The 13,325-nt window shown below is 47.5% G+C and overlaps 2 non-coding genes across 2 annotated transcripts; both read left to right on the top strand.

The window, feature by feature from the left end:
* The first annotated feature begins 727 nt into the window (after positions 1–727).
* LOC119733531 lies at positions 728–923 on the top strand. Its single transcript, XR_005271892.1, has one exon. It is a non-coding gene; the product is annotated as a U2 spliceosomal RNA (small nuclear RNA).
* A 6,051-nt stretch (positions 924–6,974) lies between these two features.
* LOC119733581 lies at positions 6,975–7,166 on the top strand. Its single transcript, XR_005271921.1, has one exon. It is a non-coding gene; the product is annotated as a U2 spliceosomal RNA (small nuclear RNA).
* Positions 7,167–13,325: the final 6,159 nt, after the last annotated feature.

The raw sequence follows: 13,325 nt of genomic DNA, 5'->3' as shown, positions 1-13,325 counted from the left end.
TATGACGAATGTTTTCTTTTCTTTCGAATTTTCTTCTTATAACTTCATGACGAAATAAACAATAAATCAATGAAATAAAATAGTAATTATTACAAAAAGGGGAAATAAGTAAGTGAAAAAATAACAAAACAAAACAATAACCAAGCAATTAAAGGAAAGCGGCAGGCTGGGACTCGAACCCACGGTCTATTACTTTCTACATGTGCTCTCTAACCACTCGGCCACGGAGCTTACTGACAAACTGAAGTATTTCCCCGCCCCTAATGTGGGACCCATGGCAGGGCCTGAGAAATACCCAGATGGGAAACGCCGAGGCGCGATGACCGGGAGTGTTGAAGGGCGCCATCTATTGATATGCTTGTCCGGTACATCGTACGTACGGCATTTAGTGCCGACGCTCTCGCTCACTGATGCATTGATCCCATTTTTTGTCTGGATTAATTTTTTCAACAAGATTTTTGGTGAAATATGATCGAGGTGTATGAAAATGCATGATAGAAATATTTTTAAGAATGTATATGTCTCTGTTAATCTGAGAAAGCCGGAGATTTCTTGCTCATCTCTCTCTCCCCGGTTTCGTTGAGTTGCGTGGACGCGCAGGAGTCTTTTTTTTGTTTTCACACCAGGAAACAAAAAAAGGCAAAAATAAATAATAAGAAGAACAATAGCAAACAGTATTTCAAGACGAATAATCCCTTTCCGCGCTATTGTTTTAATATTAATCGTTATCGCTTCTCGGCCTTTTGGCTAAGATCATGTGTAGTATCTGTTCTTTTCAGACAGCCACGCCTCCCCGGAGCTCCGGGTTGTCTTCGAAGAAAATCGAGTTTTTAGATCGCGTTAGTCGATAATTTTGTATCTACGTTTTCGTCTTAGTTTATAGACCAAGTAGGTCTAGTTTTTACAGATTTTTGTTTCATTTTTGGTGATATTTTGGGTGTTTTTCGTGTTGGTTTTTCGTTGCTGGCTGTGTACGCAGTGCTGTACACGCCAGCCTATTCATTTGTACACGTCTATTGTTTGGGCCGTGGCAGCGTGCACGGCCCATTCGTTTCTACGTGTTTCTTTGTTTAGGCCGTGGCAGCGTGCACGGCCCTATTCATTTGGGTGGGGCTGTGCGTGTGCATAGCCCCGTGAAGTCCTTTGTTGGGGAATTTTCTCCTTTCTTTAGCGTTTGCGGGGTTGGGACCCGTGTGCTTGTGCTGCGGCTTGTGACCCGTTACGCAGCCGACTACCGCCGTTACACTAGGTGGTGGGTCGGCAGCGGGGAGCGGGCCGTAGCGCGGGTATTGCGGGCCTGTAGGCTCGGGGTTCTCTGCACTACACCGGTGGGGAATTTCGGGTCTGCGGGGCCTGGCCTCCGCGTTCATTTTTCTTTCTTTATCACAGGTAGGCAGTTGCTACCTGTGATTTATCTTCTTGTTGAGTGAGTCAGCAGTTGTGACTCACTCTTCGTTGTATATATTTAATATAGTCAATACCGTTACAAGCTTGTAACGGTATTTCTTATTTTTGTGAAAGAAATCCCAGTCGGATTTTTCCTTTCCTTTTTTCTTTCTCGGCTTAGCATGCCGTCAAACGGTAGCGAAGCCAGGCGTCTCCGAGCCCTCGAACTTAGTTTTGGGGGCAAGGAGACGTCAAGTGATGTTTTCAAGGCGCTCAAGGGGTCGGGATTATCCCGGCCAATCACCTTGAGGCCTTGCAACTACCTGGCGGCCGATTTGACATGACGTTCAAATCGGTCGCACTAGCTCGAAAGTTTGAGCCAGTTTTAGACCGGCTTCCAGGTTGCCGTGTATCATCATTCGGCCTGAAGCTGGTCACTGTCAAGTACGTTGAGATGGACGTGGACGACAATGTCGTCCGGTCCATCTTGTCTAGGTACGGCAGGGTCCACAAGGGAAGATTCCAAACCTACCCTGAGGAACCTGCCGTATTCACTGGCACCCGACAGTACTTAATGTCGGGTGTCAAATCTATACCGTCGGTTCTCCGCATTGGGAACCGCAACGCCTGGGTCGGCCACTCCGGCCAAACCCGGACGTGCGCCCGGTGCGGGGACCCGACACACTCGGCAAACAAATGTAGTACCGTAAGGTGCTACAAATGTTTGCTTGTAGGCCACCCTTCTGGGGAATGCCCCAACAGGGTGGTCTGTACTTTGTGCGAGGAGGAGGGGCATGGCTTTAAGCTGTGTCCCAAATCCTTCGCCAGGAAAGTTCAGCCCACCAAACGGGGGGATGTAGTAGTGCAGGGGAAGTCTGCTCCGGTACCATCTGTTGGAGCGGAATCCTCTCCTGCCAAATCTAGTGGGTTGGAGTCTTCTCCGTCTTCCCCGAGCCCACGCCCGTTTTGGACGTGGCGGCGGCGGAGAAGTCCAACCCAGCTGTAACTCCCGGGTCTGATTTGTCAGACTCGGAGAGTTCCGAGTCGTCGAATTTTGAATTGCCTCGAGCATCGTGCATTCAATGCTCGAGGCAGATAGGCCCTCTGAAGTCTCCGGTCGCGTGGGAATGTTTCCATTGCGACCGTGGGATTTCGAGGGCTATGCCCTTTCATGTGGCCGGCTGCGCAGACTGCACGGGTATTAACGCCAAGCCCGTGGTGTCTTGCGACGCCATTGACTGCCAGGCGGCTGCAATAGATAGGGCGGTGGGTTTTTTACCCGTTAGAGGGAAGAGGAAGATGAAGAAGAGGGCTCGTCATCCCTCTTCTGGCTCCGATTCTCCCTCTTCGGGTGCAGTCCCCAAAAAAATCTCGGGGAAATGTCTCTCAGACTCATCTGAGTCTGAGATGAAAGTGGATGAGCCTACAAGCTCATCCAAAACTAGTGCTGTCCCCCGCACAACACCTTCGGGGGACACACAAACTAGCCGGTCCGAGCCCCAGGGCCCGGATACGGACAAGCGGGTGGGGGACAGTAGTTTCCCCCCCGCTGCCACTCTAGACTCGGGTGGTAAACCGAAAGGTGATCCACCCGAGTAATATGTTCACTTCAGCACACCATGGTCAATTTGCTTTCATTGAACGTCAATGGAATGCGTGACCCCGTGAAGAGGAGACGCGTTTTTTAGTCTTTGTCGGGAGTATGATATTTCTGTCTTCAGGAGTGTCATATTTCTGGCAATGACGATTTAGTTTCTTGGCAGGGGAGTGGAGGGGGAAGATTTTTGCCAGTTTTGGCACATCTTCTTCCTGCGGGACCGTCATCCTTCTGCCTGCCAAAGTCCTTTTGAATTTTCTGATCTTTCCATCGATTCTGATGGAAGGATCGTTTCTGGAATTTTGCGCGGTCCGGGGGGAGGAAGGGTGTGCGATTGTGCACAGTTTATGCCCCGACTGACCCCAGGTCGCGTCGTCTCTTCTTCACGGAGTTGTCTTTTTTCTTGACGGGTAGTTGTCCTGTTATTTTAACAGGAGACTTCAACTGTGTCCTGGATTTAGAGCTTGACCGCCGTGGTTCAGATTCCACATCTTGTGGGATCGGCGCCGCGGAGCTCGGTCACCTCATTTCCGACTTTCTTTTAAGGACTGCTGGCGGTCTTTCAACCCGTCCACGCATTCTTTTACATGGCGAAATGCGGCAAACACGATCACTAGCCGGCTGGATCGTATTTACACATCCAGTTCGGTGGGTGTCGTGTCTTGCGGGCATTCGCCATGCTATTTCAGTGACCATGACTGTGTTGATTTGAAATTTAATTTCCCGGAGATTGCCGGCGCCGGTCGGGGTTTTTGGAAATGTAATGTTTCCGTCCTGGCCGACGCTGGCTTTCAAACGGATTTCAGAAAGGCTTATGCGGGCTGGCGGACTCTCAAGGAGGGGTACGGAAACGAACTCCTCTGGTGGGAGGACGTCAAGTCCCGCATTAAGCGATTTATTATTTCCTTTTCTTGCCGGTTGGTAAGAAATAGACGACGGCGCAGGGAGTCACTTGTGGCTGCCCTGCGCTCAGTCGTTTCCGCCCTCAATTCTGGGCAATGTAACCCTGAGGTCTTGCTCGGCACGAGGAAATTAGAAACGAGCTTGCTAAACTGGACGACTTTGAAGCGGAGGGGGCTCGGATCCGTGCGCGGGTTCGTGACCTCGAGGAAGGGGAGAAGCCGTCCAGGTATTTTTACCAGCTCGAGACCTCTCAGGCTCGGAAGAAAACTATTTCTTCCGTTTATAGTCCTGGAGGGGACATTGTTTCCTCTCCGGAAGAAATCTCGACAGTTTATAGAGATTTTTATCTCGATTTGTTTTCGGCCGAGCCTGTGGAGGTTGAATCGCAGTCTCCGTTTCTGGACTCTCTGTCCAATGTTTTGGACGAAGCTAGCCGCATTGACTTGGACAGCCCACTTGGGCTGCCTGAGCTCGATGTGGCTCTACGTAGTATGGCCAACGGTAAGACTCCTGGTGGGGACGGCCTGCCCAAGGAATTCTACGTGAAGTTCTGGGATTTGGTCGGTCCCGACCTTCTCGGGGTCTTCCGTTGTGCCTTTTCTTTTAATAGTCTAGGTGATTCCCAGCGATTGGGAATCATCACACTTTTAGAGAAGGGTGGGGATCCGCTTGATCCTAGGAACAAGCGTCCTATATCCCTTCTTAATGTTGACTACAAGATCCTGTCGAAGGCCTTGTGCTCCGCCTTGGTCGGGTGTTGCCCGACATTGTCGGTCAGTTTCAAACTTGTGGCGTCAGGGGGAGGTCCATCCATGATAATATCAGACTCCTTCGGGATCTGGTAGCATTCGTGGATGGGAAGAACCTTGACTGCCTTGTTATTTCCCTAGACCAGCAGAAGGCCTTTGACAGGGTCAATTGGGATTTTCTTTTTAAAGTCCTCGACCGTTTTGGTTTTGGACCTAATTTTAGGCACTGGATAGAGCTGTTGTACACAAACATATCCAGTGCCGTTTTAACTAATGGTTCTCTTTCAGAACCCTTTTTAGTCACGAGGGGAGTGAGGCAGGGTTGCCCCCTCTCCCCTCTTTTATACGTGCTTTTTATCGAGCCTTTTGCTCAGACTGTCATTAAAGATAGCCGTCTTGCCGGTCTGACAATCCCTGGGGCCAGTGGCCTCGAATGCAGGGTTCTGCAGTACGCAGACGATACAACCTGCATAGTTCGGGATTTCAGATCGGTGAGGCGGTTGTTTGGCATCATCGATGCATTTTCTCGTGCGAGCGGGTCTCGCCTTAACTTTGCCAAGTCGAAAGGCTTGGTTTTTGGCTCATGGCCCGACTGCCTTCCCGACGAGGTCCCTATCCAGTGGACCAGAGACCCGATTAAAATCAACGGTGTCTGGGTTGGCGGTGGGGACATGGGCCCTATGAATTGGAGAGAGCGATCCCCAATCTGCAGTCCACTTTGGACATGTGGAAAGGGAGAATGCTCTCTTTTTAGGCAAGGTGTTGCTGGTCAACACCTTGATTTTAACTCCGTTGTTTTTCTTGGCCCCGGTTTATCCTCTGCCGGTTTCGGTAGAGAGGGTTATTAACCGGGCCATTTTTTCGTTTATTTGGTCTGGCAAGACTGAACTTGTAAAAAGGTCAGTCCTTGTCCAGACTTTAGCTAATGGTGGCCTTGGGGTCACCAATATTCGTCACAAATGTGACGCTTCTCTTTGTCAGTGGGTTTAGGGTTTTGTTGAGTGACGATGGTCCTCCTTGGAGATTTTTTTCTCTGTACTGGGCGGCCTCGTCACTCCTTGGGGTTCTCCCCCGTAACATCTGGAGGAATGATACCCCACACGCCCTCCAACCCACTGGGTTTTATCGCCATTTTTGCAGGCTGGTCCTGCTTGTATCTACAATTTCGCCGGATATTGACTGGGGGCCAATTACGGTCCGACAACTGTATGACCTGTTGTCAGGTCAGCAGCCGGTCCAGTGTCCGGCGGTTGGTGCGATGATTTTCTTCATCTTTTTAAATTGTGTCACTCCTCCAATTTGAGTAACCGCTTGCGCGACTTGAATTGGAGGGTGATATGGGGAGCCTTGAAAACTTCCCAACGTTTAGGCCATTGGGGCATTGGTGACGGCCAGTGTCCTCGGGTTGGCTGTGCCGCTCCCGAATCACTGGGCCACGTTTTCTGGGACTGCCCTTTTGTTTACATTTTGTGGGCATGGGTCGAACACATTGGTGGTAAAGCCCTGGCCGCTATTTTTCCCTGACCCGCTCCTGCGTTTTGTATGGGTCAGGGCTAGAGACCAGGCCAGACTCTCTTCTGGTCTGGTATTTGATTAGCACGGTGAAGTGGTTGGTTTGGTGTTCGCGCTGTGAGACATTGTATGATGGCTCACGGCCGGATGCCGACCACGTGCTTCACCGTGTCAAGGCTGCGGTCAAGAACCGCATTCGTTTAGACTTCGTCCGGCTGGACCGGGCCAAGTTCCGTACCATCTGGTGCGTGCGGGAGCGGTATGTTTCATCAGAGACGACCAACTTGTCTTTAGGTTGTGATTTTGTTTTTTTGCACTATTACAGCCTTAAGACTTTCGCTCCTTGTTTATCTGGGGCCCCTTAGGTCCTTTTTTGTGGGAGCCTTTTGCTCCTTGTTTTTTGGGACCCTTTAGGTCCCCTTTTTGTGGGAGTTCTTTTGCTCCTGGTTTTGGGGCCCCTTAGGCCTTTTTTTACTAAGCTTGGCTTTTTGCTGGCTTTTGTTGTTTAAGGACCGTTTCGGTTCCTTAGGTCGGACCTGTGAGCGTTTTCGCTCTGTTGGTTAGGACCCTTTAGGTCCTTTTTAGTGCATGTTTGCTCGCATGAGCGTTGTTGAGTCCGGAAGTTTCATGGTATAGTTTTCTGTTTGTATATTTTCCTGCCAGTCAGTTAGGGTCGTACCCTACCATGGTAATGCGTGGGTAGCGTGGCTACACAGACTGCATGTCTTGTCTTTGTCAAGTGTCTGTTTGTTCTTGATAGTAGGTAAAAGGGTAGGGAGGCTCGTAGCCTCACTTACTAAGGTGTAGTGTGACTACCCTATCCTGGGATCTTCTTTAGGAGGATCCCGAAACCAAAAATTAGTATCTGTTCTTTTCAGCTTAATATCTGAAACGCTGTTCATTGAACAGCCAGTATATTAAACTGATTTTTGGATTTGGGCCGTGGAATAGAGGCTTGCCTCGTCCCGGCCACGGGTTGGCCCGGTATAGCAGTACATCCGGGATTCGGCCCACTCCCTTCGGGGAACATCAATTAATACAAAAACAGGTTCTGACTACGGTGCCCCGTCGTTAAAGGTTCGTTTTCTTTTGACTGAAAGAAGCTGAAGCGTCTCCGCTTGGCCCCCGAAGCACCCAATCGGAAGATAGCCCATTGTTAGGCTTCCAACCTAGGATGCTATGCGCCGGCCTTAAGAGGCGGGGTCCGTTCGCTCAATCTGCACTCAGTTGTGATCACCGTTCATCAAACCATACCCTTGACCATGGCGCGCACCAAGCAGACGGCAAGAAAGAGCACCGGGGGAAAGCCCCCAGGAAGCAGTTGGCCACCAAGGCGGCCCGCAAGAGCGCACCGGCGACTGGCGGTGTCAAGAAACCCCATCGGTACCGACCGGGAACCGTCGCCCTCCGTGAGATTCGCCGCTACCAGAAGAGCACCGAACTGCTGATCCGAAAGCTGCCATTCCAGAGACTTGTGCGTGAAATTGCACAGGATTTCAAAACTGAACTGCGATTCCAGAGTTCTGCCGTCATGGCATTGCAAGAAGCGAGCGAAGCTTACCTCGTCGGCCTCTTCGAAGACACCAACCTGTGCGCCATTCACGCCAAGAGGGTCACCATCATGCCCAAGGACATCCAGTTGGCCCGCCGAATTCGGGGTGAACGAGCTTGAGCACGTTGTTGTGCGCAAAAAGAAATAAAACTAACGGCTTTTTCAGAGCCACTACTTCTTCAAAGAGAGATTAAGTCCAATCCCTGAGTTTTCCTTCAAATAAAGAATAAAGGGCCGTTGATTTTTTTCCGAATTATTATTGTTGATATTCTGTCCAAATACATTCCACTTTTTGGGTTCTATACGTATGCCTCATCCGAAACGTGTTCCAGGCAAAATTGAATTGTTATGGGCAGGTAATAATGATATATATTTCCTATCTGTTTTGACAATACAGGTACTCGTTCTCTTATTTTCGTCGGTTTTGCGTTACATTGTATGATTCATTATAAATGGATGGTGCATAAGGGGGAAACAACATTTAAAGAAGTATTGGTGCACTACGACATATTAATTCGCCCTCCGCTGGAGATGACTTTATTATTTCCCAGAAATTCAGTAGACAATAATATTTAAGAAGGACACTTATACACGTGTCAGTCTGAGAAAAAGGCTAAAAATACCCTTGCCGGGGAGGGGGGGGGGGGTCGTGCCGTGCGGCATTGTATAACTATGCACGCATACCGCTTTCTTCACGCATGGGTAAGCGGTCACTGGCGGGAAAGTGGACGATGCATGGGTGGTCAGAATCCAAGCTGTGCACAATAAAAGCCGGCCAAGACGTGCTGGTCTTTCATTCGATCTCACGATCCGATACATTCCAAGTCCTCCAATATGGCTCCCAAAGTTAGCGGAAAAGGTCAGAAGAAGGCCGGAAATACTAAGGGTCCGGTTAGCGCAAACAAAAAGAGGCACCGGCGTCGCAAGGAGAGTACGGCATCTACATCTACAAAGTGATGAAACAGGTGCACCCCGACACCGGAATCTCGAGCAAGGCAATGAGCATCATGAACAGCTTTGTCAACGACGTGTTGAGCGCATCGCCAGCGAATCTTCTCGCCTCGCTCTCTACAACAAGAAGTCCACCATCACAAGCCGTGAAGTGCAGACAGCAGTACGCCTACTTCTCCCGCGGAGCTTGCTAAGCATGCAGTCAGCGAAGGCACCAAGGCCGTCACCAAGTACACGACTTCAAAATAGAAATTTTGAAGGCTTCAAAAACCAAACGGCTCTTTTCAGAGCCAACACAGTTTCCAAAAAGAGATTTGCCAGTCAGTCATTGCCAGTCGCCCGATCAGCCCATTTCTTAGGTTTACAAACTAACCTTTTTTTATTCTGTTGTGTCCCTTTCACTCTCTCTCTTTTTTTTTTTAAATATTCTTTTACCCTTCGTGAGGCGAGGGGAGGTAATGCGATTAAAGTTAATCCCTGAGTCTTGTCGTCGTCGTAAACACATAATTTAATTTATGCCACAGCCTTTGCAATTGGTCATTTCTTTCAATCTCCGGACGAGTGCTTGCATTTTGTTGAGGGGTTACTATTAAAAAATAAATTAGGATTCGTCTGTGGGATGTTACAAATATCTAGCAAGAAACCGAGGCCAGTTTTAACCGCCGCGTGAGAGCAACGATCACTGCCATTGTGCGGAGGCTGGTCGAAAGATCATGGACTTCTTCGGCGGAATAACAATTAAAACGTCTTAAAATGGAGGTAAGAATGTTGCATGTTTCTGTGTTTATCTAGTGATTCCATTACTTTGAACGACGATGACACAGTTGTAATTTTTTGTTCCCTCGTCCCCCGCGTCCAAAATGGATGCGGTGCACCAACCGTGCGACGGGCACGCCCGTGTCGCGTGATGGCTACTTGGCACGCTCAGCCAATCACCAGACGCTATAACTAGTGTTGTGTTTTCCAAGTGGGTTCATTCACACACCACCTTTACTGCAGAGTACATCATCTTCTGTCACTATACTGTCAAGATGACTGGGCGAGGAAAGGCGGCAAAGCAAGAACAAGGCCAAGAGCAGGTCCTCCAGGGCGGGACTCCAGTTCCCGTGGGTCGTGTTCACAGATTTCTGCGTAAGGGCAACTACGCCCAGCGTGTCGGTGCCGGTGCACCGGTTCTACCTTGCGGCAGTGATGGAGTACCTTACCGCGGAGATCTGGAACTGGCCGGAAACGCTGACGAGAGACAACAAGAAGACGAGAATTAATCCCCGCCATCTGCAGCAGCTATACGCAACGACGAGGAGTGAAACAAGTGATGAGCGGAGTTACCATCGCGCGGGTGGTGTCCTTCCCAACATCCAGCAAGTTCTTCTGCCCAAGAAGACCGCCAAAGTGTCAAAGTAAAGAAAAGAACTTACTTTGCATCCACAAACCCAAAAGGCTCTTTCAGAGCCACCACAACCTTCAAAAAAGAGATTTGTCGTCCTGTCTAACCCACCTCTACCTTCACTCATAGCGAAACATTTCTCTAATTTTTTTATAACAATAGAACACTGTTCCAGATAGAATTCCACTGTGTCCTTTAACTTAAGGCAGTATGCAAAATTTACGCACTGCGTATGTGACCGGCCGGCTGGCTGAGTACATTAGCCATACATTATGTATATGTATTGTCTAAATGTTGCCTCATGTAGAATGTGAATGACTTATTCACCAAAGGTTACAAAAATGGACAAATAATTGTGCGTTGACATTTGTTTCCAGTTTGTTTCTTTTCTTCTTCTCTCTCAATTAACTAACCGCGGGACCGAATGATATGATACATAAGTATTATAAGCGCAAATGAAAACGGTATGACGAATGTTTTCTTTTCTTTCGAATTTTCTTCTTATAATTCATGACGAAATAAACAATAAATCAATGAAATAAAATAGTAATTATTACAAAAGGGGAAATAAGAAGTGAAAAAATAACAAAACAAAAACAATAACCAAGCAATAAAGGAAAGCGGCAGGCTGGGACTCGAACCACGGTCTATTACTTTCTACATGTGCTCTCTACCACTCGGCCACGGAGCTTACTGAAAAACTGAAGTATTTCCCGCCCCTAATGTGGGACCCTACTCCTCCTCCTCCTCCTCTGGCTCGTCATCTGACTCGTCGGATGTCGAGTCCGAGGGCGATTCCACCGCCACGAGGTCGATGGAGTGGACCCTGTGAAGACAGAAAAATGTACAAAACATATTAGCTCGCTGAATCTCCCTGGAATCAGCAAGCCAGCAAGATGTAAAGTTTCGTCCTGTTCTTTTACCTGTCCCGCATGGTCTGGCCTAGTCAGACATGCCTCATCGGTGCACAAGGACACCACACTTACTCAACTTAAGTGTCCCTGGTGCAAGTTCAAAGCATATACGCCAGGCAGGTGGAGCCGGCACATTTGCCGGAGACACGCTGCTGACGCCATCTTGAAACAGGCGGGTTTCTTCAAGAAATTCATATAAATTTTTCCCTTAATTAAATGGCATTTCTCCAGGCATTCTTCCTTTTTAACCTAATGATTACTATTTTTACCCCTTAATGTAAATGGCATGCGTGAATTTCACAAGCGTCACCAAGTTTTTCACCTTTGTCTTGATTATGACGTTTGTTTTTTTTTTGCAGGAGTGCCATATAACTGCCCCGAAGATCTGCAACTCTGGAAATCGGAGTGGAAAGGGGACATTTTAGCCAGTTACGGTACTTCTTCTTCTTGTGGCACTGCCATTCTTCTAAATCCACGTTCTTCTTTTAAACTGTCAGATTTTAAAAGTGATTTGCAAGGAGAATTGCTAGCTGTTTTTTAGATGGGTCAGGTGGTCGCTTTAGACTGATTTCAGTCTATGCTCCTAATGACCCCCTTCATAAAAAGAATTTTTTCAATAATCTTTCCCAGTACTTACTGGGAATTGTCCATTCATCTTAGCGGTGATTTTTAATTTGTGTTCTTAATTCTGCTTTGGACGAAAATAGGTACATCTTCTGTCACCTGCGACATCGGTCACCAGGAACTTCGTTCAGTGTGTGACGATTTTAATCTGATGGACCCTTGGAGGACCACCTATCCTGATGATAGATATTTTACTTGGAGAAATGCCTCAAATACCATTCGCAGTCGGCTGGACCGATTTTATATTACTAATTCCTTGAAGTTTATTTACCATTTCACATGTGCCTGTCTACTTCTCAGACCATGATGGTGTTGTTTTTAACTTTAACCCTTCCTCTCTTCCTAGGAGAGGAAGAGGATATTGGAAATGTAATACTTCCATTTTAACAGATGTGACCTTTCAAGAAGCTTTTAGGTCAGCCTATTTAGGGGGTGGCGAACGCTCAAAGAAGGTTTTGATAACGAGTTGGATTGGTGGGAGGATGTGAAGCTCCGTAGCAAACGTTTAATTATAGCCACTCTTGCCGTCTTTCTCAGACCAGAAAAAAGGAGAAAGATCGTCTTCTTTCTTATCTTGAGCGGATCACTTCCCTTCTGAACCAAGGGAGCAAGGATGAGAATCTTCTTGCTGAATATAAACAAAGTTAAACTTTCTCTTTCTGAATTAGATGATTTTTTAGCCGAAGGAGCGAGGGTGCGATCCCGCATCCATCGTCTGAATGAGGGAGAGCACCCCTCCAGCCAGTTCTTCAAGACAGATTTTAATCATAAAAAAGCTTCTTCTATCTCTTCAGTTAAGCGCCCTGACGGGACTGTCTCTTCTTCACCCTCAGAAATTGTAGATATTTATAAGATTTTTATGCTTCTTTGTTCTCGAGGGATGAAACTGTTGACAGTTTCCAATCCTTCTTTTTAGATCAGATCTCTGATACTCTTTCCGAAGAGAATATTAATAATCTTGAAGTTCCTCTTTTGTCTAGTGAACTCGACGCTGCTGTGCGGGGTATGCAGAACGGCAAATCCCCCGGCAGCGACGGTTTGCCTAAAGAATTTATTTCACCTTCTGGGACCTCATTGGTCCAGATTTGCTTAGTGTTTTTAACACTTCTTTTGATTTACAGATTTTGGCTAATTCACAGAGAACAGGCATTATCACCCTCTTGGACAAGTCAGGTGATCCCGCCTTGCCTCAAAACAAAAGGCCTATTTCTCTGCTCAATGTGGATTATAAATTCTAGCTAAATCTCTTTGTAACCGTCTTTCTTTCAGTTCTATCTTCTATCATTAGCCCTTTTCAAGACCTGCGGGGTCAAAGGGCGCTCCATTCACGATAATTCCCGGCTTTTACGGGACCTTGTTTTTTTCGCAGACGAAGGAAATTAATTCACTTTTTATTTCTCTTGACCAGCAAAAAGCTTTCGACCGTGTAAACTGGTCTTTTCTTTATCAAGTTCTTCACAAGTTTGTTTTGGGCCTAATTTCATCAGATGGCTCAAAATATTATACACTGACATCTTCAGCCAAGTTCTTGCTAATGGTTTTCTTTCCGAGTCCTTTTCTTTACAGAAAGGTGTTAGACAGGGCTGTCCCCTGTCTCCTCTTCTTTATGTTATTTTCATCGAACCCTTCGCTGCGGCTGTCCGTAACGATAGGGGCATCCAAGGTATTTTTATCCCTGGCAGTAACAATTTGCAGTGCAAAATTTTACAATATGCGGACGATACAACTTGTATTGTTCGCAATATTTCCT

The sequence above is a fragment of the Patiria miniata genome, unplaced genomic scaffold, assembly GCF_015706575.1.
Source record: "Patiria miniata isolate m_02_andy unplaced genomic scaffold, ASM1570657v1 HiC_scaffold_25, whole genome shotgun sequence".
In the NCBI taxonomy this organism is placed as follows: Eukaryota; Metazoa; Echinodermata; class Asteroidea; order Valvatida; family Asterinidae; genus Patiria; species Patiria miniata.
The sequence above is the reverse complement of the archived record's forward strand: the minus strand, read 5'-3'. Positions and strand labels throughout refer to the sequence as shown.